This window comes from Epinephelus fuscoguttatus, linkage group LG8 (genome assembly GCF_011397635.1).
Source record: "Epinephelus fuscoguttatus linkage group LG8, E.fuscoguttatus.final_Chr_v1".
Taxonomy (NCBI): Eukaryota; Metazoa; Chordata; class Actinopteri; order Perciformes; family Serranidae; genus Epinephelus; species Epinephelus fuscoguttatus.
Window position 1 is genome coordinate 2,201,760 of NC_064759.1, and position 8,082 is coordinate 2,209,841.

Sequence of the window (8,082 nt, forward strand, 5' to 3'; positions counted from 1 at the left end):
ATGTTTAGGGGTTAAAAATTACAGAAGAATCAGCCATGGGTTGCTAAACAATAGCCACGGGAAAAACAGTCTGAGTTGCTAAAAAAACATTTGGGGGCTAAAAGGCTGCTGGAAAACAGCAACAGGTCGCTAAAAAACAGCCAGGGGCTGCTTTAAGATACCTCTGTTTAAAGGTTAAAAGGCCGCTGAAAAATCATGCATGTATAGGGCCAAAACATGCAGGAAAAACAGCCATGCGTTGCTATAAAAAAAACACCCACGTGTGGCCTAAAAAACTACAGGAAAAACAGCAATGGGTGGCTAAATAGAAACCCATCTTTGGGGCTGAAAAGCTGCAAACACACACCTTGATTTTACTCACATTATTTACCAGGAGGATGCTGAAGTTATCTGATCACTGATGGAAGTATTTAACCAATCAAATGTTGTCTTTACTTTACCTGTACGATAATTAGCATCAGATTGTTTCTATAAAACTTGAAAACATGAATTATTAGTAAACTGATGTAAATGAATTGTATGAATGTATTTTCATGGGACAAGATTTTATAGTTAGTACTGATATACACAGATAATAAAAAAGAATCAGAGGAAATTCATAAAATGTGCAGAAAATATGGACTCTTAGTGACGCCCACCGTCCACATACTTCTGGCCACATCTGTTCAACAGCTACCACTGTTGCTCTGCAGATTTTTACGTGTTGTTGCAAAATGTTCTCCCAGCTCATCAGATACGGACGCTTGGTCAGTGGCTCTTACACTATGCTGTAGGTTCGCATCCTGCATCAGTTTTGGACTTTCGGAGACGGCGTTCCAATAGACACTTTTTGTGTTCATAAACAGTGATGATGTATTTTGCGGGCGGAGCCAAACTGGTGACAGAAAGGGACAGTAGTGGTGTCTGTGTGAGCGCCAAGTAAAATGTAAAAAGCATTAAATTTCTCAACTGATGAGTCGCAATGAATCGTTTTTATATCCATGAGTTTATGATCTACGTATAGTAGAAGAAATGTTTGGTCTCCAATTAATTATAATCTCAATCTCAATAGTTTTTTTTAGTTTATTTACTTTACTTTATTTCCTTTATTAATCCCCCTGAGGGGAAATTCAATGTTTTCACTCTTGCTTGTCAACTACACACAGAAAGACACACACATGCACAAACAGGACCTATACATGCACAAGGTGGAGAGATGTCAGAGTGAGGGGGCTGCCCTTGGTGGGGCGCCCCGCGAGGTTGGGGGGTTCGGTGCCTTGCTCAAGGGCTCCTCGGCAGTGCCCAGGAGGTGAACTGGCACCTCTCCAGCCACCAGTCCATGCCCCATATTTTTGGACAGGGACTCGAACAGGCGACCCTCCGGTTCCCAACCCAAGTCCCTATGGACTGAGCTTCTGCCGCCCCCAATATTAAGGCCAATCACTGCTGCTCAGTGCTCAGTAGAGGAGTGTGTGCGTGTTTGAATTGACATGAACTGAATTACTTACGTGGTGAAAAATAATTCGTCATCATAAGACTCACGTTTGTCAGGCACATATTTGTCTTATTGTCCCTAGTCTGAGTGGGCGGAAGTTCGATGCAAAGATCTGCCTCTCATTGGGCGGAACGAGCCACCCGCTGAAGTCCCGCCCTACCACCTCTGGTTGTGTAGCAGTTTTCAACCGTTTTCAACACGTCCTTTACTAACTGTTGCGGTGTTTGATCTTGCGGGGATGTAGCCATTTTTCTGCCATGGTTCGCGTCCTGTAGGTGATATTTTTGTGGGCGTGTTACACCAAAACCTGTTTCCCCCCGGCAATATTTTTGCAAGCGCACCGTTGCTGTGGCACCGCCCAGAACGACTGTGATTGGTTGAAAGAAATACAAGCAGCCGGGGCGTTTTTTTCTCCAATCTTAAAGTGAGAGTCGGCGCAGCCAGACCTTTCTTTTCTTAGGAAAGGTCTGGTGAGCGAGACTATATTGTCCCTGGTTAATAGTTGTGGAGATGTCCCCATATAACTTAATGTGGAGGTACAACTGATCAGCTTGCTAGCGCGCTAGCTAGCTAACGCTGTCTGCTTAACATCTTGATTGACGAAGTGTATTAACTTTCACCACTGCTCACTGTAGAGAGGCCACAGCAAGAAAACATGTTCTTTGTATATTATCCCAGTGATAAGCTGGTTTGGCCCGATTCTGGGGTGTCATCCATACCGAGTCTCAGTCGAGTCAGGCAACTGGATGCGGCCCGGCTAATTTCATCCAGCATGCAGAATTCATACCCATTCTAGGCCAGGTCATTCTGGCTCCCTGGGATAGCCTATAATGTGTGTTTGGATCAGTTCAGCTGCATCCAGGCAGGGAAAATGAAAGGCTCGCTAACGTTAGCATTTTAGCTAACATAGCTAGCAGCTAGCTATGGCTGATCCTGACAGCTAGAAACAAACATTATGATCCATCACATGTTCAATAACATAAACTAGAACATGTTATCTCGTCTATTCACACTCGTTACATGCACTGTGCCCTTTCAAAATAAACTTCCGTTGTCACAGGAAAAAAACATCATGGTTTGGCTTAAAATAAGCACACAGCGTGCTACACATACTAGCATATGGTGCTGTAATTAAAAGAACTCGACTGACTTTTGGTTTTACACAGGAAACGAACAGCGACTCTGTTTGACTCGTCCACCACCCCTCCCGCCCACCCTACTCGGACTTTTTGGCCCTTTGAGTTTCGTTGTTCTTGCATTTCCCCCTGCTGTCGCCAGGCACTGTTAAACTATAATGGTGACTGGCCGTGTATCATGCTGACGTGAAAGGTCGGCTTTTTTTGTTGGTGTCTGACATTGGAAGTCACTGACAAAGCACCGGATTTTGACGACTTCAGAGTGACACCGGGTTGAACTAACACTTCCAACTGATACCTTTCTCAACGTGAGTAACATTTTAAATAGAAAACAAAGAAAACATCCGACATCCCGGTTCTGAAAACTGTCCTTTAATTTTAGGGTGAGTTCAGCAGATGTGCCTTGTGTTTTACCCTTTAACTTAATGAAACCAATTATTTCAAATCATGAAATTTCGCCACAACACTTCCTGTTATCTTAATGTGTGTGACACCAGTGCTGTGGGCGCGGCTGACCGGCTGGCTTGTGTTCTGATGGATGTTAAAAGTGGAAAAGTTTTAAGTAAATATAAGTTTTTGAGATATGATAAACATTTTATTTTGATAAAGTCATACTGTCTTTGATCAAATTTCAAAATAAGAGCATCATCCTTAGGTTTTTTTTGGAAGTTGTTTCCCCTCGTATATTCTGGGCGTGTTTGTTTGCTGAAGGTGTGAACTGAACTGGGATCAGTGTTTCAGCTGAACTGGGACACTTTAGGAAACATTTCTGCAGTTTAAAACATTTGAATTCAATATTGTTTAAAACTATATTTAGTATAAAAGTATATTTGCTCAAGTACTGTACATAAGTGCAATTTTAAGGTACTTGTACTTTATGTGAGTATTTCCATGTTAAACTACTTCTCCAGTCCATCTCAGGGAGAAATATCATACTTTTTGCTGCTCTATAATTATCTGACAGATTTGGTGCTTTAATTATATTTTTTATTCCAATATTTTTGTTCTGCAGGATTTTACTTGTAACCTGCAGTAACCTGTTACTTCTTCTGCTGAAGTTAAAGATCTGAATACTTCTCCCACCTCTAACTCAGTGTACAGATGTGTTATTGTAGCTGCCTATAATTAATTGCAAAAAACAAACAAAAAGGAGTTACTTACTTACTTACTTTAATCAATCATCTCATTGAAACTTTATGTTGCACCGTTTCAATGTGCGAGTGCATTTTTGTAGTAGTAGTATTTGAACGCACCTTGCTGCTGACCTCAGATCAGTCCGACCAGAATAAGAGCTTCTGCCACCTGATTTATTTCTGTGTTAATGAGCTTCATTAGCAGGACTCGTGTTGTCAGAAACACAAAGTGAACTTATCTTAAAGATGTTATTAATGATCTGTCTTGCGTGTTTCCATCGCCAGGATCAAACAGCCTGCAGAGACTCTTCACAACTTTTACTGTCTTGAAAATCATTTTAGTTTTGAACCAATAAAACAACCCCTCGCCTCTCTCTAACACCACTGCTCCTCTCCTCCTCACTGATCTGATCACTCTGATCAATATGTGATCGATCCGCCTGCATGCTGAGCTTACCTTAGTCGCCATCTGTGAAGATTTGGTCGCCAAAAAACTCCGAAAACTGCGCGAGAGACCGACAGAGACTGTGAGCAGAGAGGGACTGGAGCCGCACACTGTTTCCTGCTGAGAGGCGACGGAGTCCTCCCACTGCGCGCGCACACACACACACGCGCACACATTGAGCATATACACACATATACACACACATCAATTCTTGTGCTTCTATCTTTGTGTGGACCCTGATTGCACTCTTTAACACTTGACCCTTAGGGACCGTTCGTTACTTATGAGGGGGGAGGGGAGGCAGAGATCGATTTTTTATGTGGTTTAGGGGCGCGGCATACACATTTCACTGGCTGTATTATCCATTTATTTTACCACCGATTTTTACAGGAAACGCGGCTTTCAAATTTTGGCGATTTTCCAAATTTTTGCAATAATTTTTCAGGATACATTTTGTCAATTTTTAAAGAAAACGCGCTCCAAATGCTCTTTTCTTTAAAATTAAAAAAATAAAAACGCTTCGTCAGGAAAACAAATCTGATCTTAAAAGTGACTTTATTCTACTTTTTTTTCTTGTACAACAAAAATGGATAAAAACAAAATGTTTGCACGACAGCAGTGAGGACCTGAGGATGTTTTCAACTTCAGGATTATATCTTCATCTTTTAACTTTCAAACATAAAGGGTAAGTTTTAAACACCTAATAACTCATTAATAGTGGAGGGAGGGTCATGTGTTTTCCCCAAGTCACTCAGGGAGGCTCAAGGAAAAATGTTTGGTGCTTCGGGGAGGGTCACAGCCAGCCAACCCCTCCTCTGACAAGTGAAGAACAGTCCCTAACATGAACAATCACATCTAAATACCTAATCCTAACCCTTAAGCAAGATTCATACTTCTGCATCAAATCGATTCTGTACCTACCACATAGGCTTTGTGTCAACATAGAGCCTACACTGTAAATTACGTCTTAGCCTGACTCAGCGCCTCACCAAAAATGTAAACGTCTTGCAGTGATGCAGTTACATCTGTTTCTGTACAGCCTCCACAAAAATAACATTTTAATTCCTGTGTGTGATTTATCCTGGCTTCATATGAGCAGAGGAAATCTCTGCTTGTAGCTAGGCTAATTTATACAATGTAAAATGCCATAGGCTTGTGCTAATAACGTTAGCATGTTTGGTTTGTGGGGAAAATGTGTCCAGCAAAGGACAAATGTTTTGTCTATGAATGCTGCGATTTATAATCGAGCAGATTTGTGTACTTGTGTTTGAAATTATCTCTATTAAGCCATGTTTAACACTTTTTAGCCACCACCGGTATCTGTGATCGTATTCACTGATTTTTCAAGACCCACAGAATAATTTGTTCTATGAATATGTAAACAGTCTATACATCAAACTAAAGAACAGACCTTCTGTTTCTATACACTGAAAACATTTTCATTCTGTCTTATTTCATTTCTTTTTTTATCAACACAATTTGTGCATTTTCATAAAAACATTTCAGACTAGAAGCTGAGAAAATTCTCAATCAATTCACATTTACATTTTTTTGTTTTTTCTCATGTTCTTTCATCAGTTTGAACTGTATACATAAAAGTAATGATAATGATGAAAATAATAGTCTTTGAGGAATAGTGGAACACGTAACGTTCAGTGATCGTTCAGTGTTCTGTGTCTCCGTCTGCTCTGTGGTCGTCTTGTCTGTGTGTCACTGTCACCGTCATGGAGATCTCGTTTCGTCCCACCAAACTCGTTTGTTTCTTCGTCCAATTCGGATTCAGAATGTTGATCAAAACAGGAAGTGTGAGAGTCTATCAACGTCTCCATGGCGTCGAGCTGACACACAAGTATAAATCTGCTTAAACCTGACCTGCACCTGAAATCAAATCTGAATCCTCAAACAGGCCAAAATGTCCTCATTTTTTAAACATGTTCTCACTCTGTTGCTAAAATACCGTTTTCGGTCCTCATTATGTAACATGTACAAACACACACACACACACACACACTGTAATAGGTCTGAATGTTTGTAAAACTTCATGTTGACGTGTTTCGCTCTGTTTCTGTTTGTCTTTAGTTTCTTTGTGTCTCAGCTCGAGGCTGTTATCAGCCACACCCAACACACACACCTACAAACCTACACACACACCCACACACACTGGACATCACCTGAGAGCTCGAGGATCATACAAAGAACAAAACAAAGAAAAACCTCCAGTAAGACGTCAGTTACTAAAGTACTTCTTAACTTGAGGTACTTGAGTATTTCTGGTACTTCATAAGCTGCTCCTACTCCACTGCCTTATTTTATAACTTTGCAGATTCCTTTTTTTTAATACAAAACATGATCAACTAATATATGATGATGTAATGTCATAGATGAAACCACCATCAGTTTATAAAGTCATTCAAATGAGCTGCACATTCACCAGCTGCAACATTAAAGTGTATCAATAATTATAATATAATAATATCTATTTCTCTGCGTATGAGTACTTTTACTTTTTGGTACTTTAAGTATATTCTGATGATAATACTTTTGTACTTCAGTGAGAGTCTGAACGCAGGAGTCGTTTCTCTTGAAGATAACCGCTGATACGAAGGGCAGGAAGTCAAACACACCTGAGCCAGTTTCATCTGAATGTTATCAGTGGGTTTCAGAGCAGAACGCTGTGGGCTGAGTGCAGCAGTGAAGCATGATGGGAAATAACACTGTAGGCTGAGCGCAGCAATGAAGCATGATGGGAAATAACACTGTAGGCTGAGCGCAGCAGTGAAGCATGATGGGAAATAACACTCTGGGCTGAGCGCAGCAGTGAAGCATGATGGGAAATAACACTGTGGGCTGAGCGCAGCAGTGAAGCATGATGGGAAATAACACTCTGGGCTGAGCGCAGCAGTGAAGCATGATGGGAAATAACACTGGGCTGAGCGCAGCAGTGAAGCATGATGGGAAATAACACTGGGCTGAGCGCAGCAATGAAGCATGATGGGAAATAACACTGTGGGCTGAGCGCAGCAATGAAGCATGATGGGAAATAACACTGGGCTGAGCGCAGCAGTGAAGCATGATGGGAAATAACACTGTGGGCTGAGCGCAGCAATGAAGCATGATGGGAAATAACACTGGGCTGAGCGCAGCAGAAAGGTAAAATGCAAATACATGAACTGAGACCTGGGAGAAACCGACCACAGCTGACATCATAAAACTGAGGATTGCCCCCTCTGGGTTCGGGGAGCATTACTGCCCCAAGTGAAGGAGTTTGAGCATGTCGGGATGTTGTTCGTGAGTGAGGGTAGAATGGAGCGTGAGATGGATCGGTGGTCTGGCACAGCGTCTGCTGTGGTGCGCTGGACCATTGTGGTGAAGAGGGAGCTGAGTCAGAAGGCGAAGCTTTTGATTTCCTGGTCCATCTGCGTCCCAACCCTCACCTATGGTCATGAGCTCTGGGTAGTGACTGAAAGAATGAGGTCACAGATACAAGCGTCTGACATGAGTTTCCTCTGTAGGGTGTCTGGGCTCAGCCTTAGAGATAGGGGGAGGAGTCAGACATCTGGAGGGAGCTCGGAGTAGAGCCGCTGCTCCTTTGTGTTGAGGTGGTTCAACATCTGATCAGGATCCTCCTGGGCGCCTCCTGTTAGAGGTGTTCTGGGCACGTCCCACTGGTAGGAGGCCCCGGGGCAGACCCAGAACATGTTGGAGGGATTATAGATCTCATCTGGCCTGGGAACACCTCGGGGGCCTTCAAGAAGAGCTGGAAAGCGTCGCTGGAGAGAGGGATGACTGAAGTACCTTGGATAAGCAGTTGAAAATGGATGGATGGTAAATAACTGCTGCAAATTTCATAATCATTCAGTGAATATGTTGAGTTCAGCTGCCTCCATCTTGTTT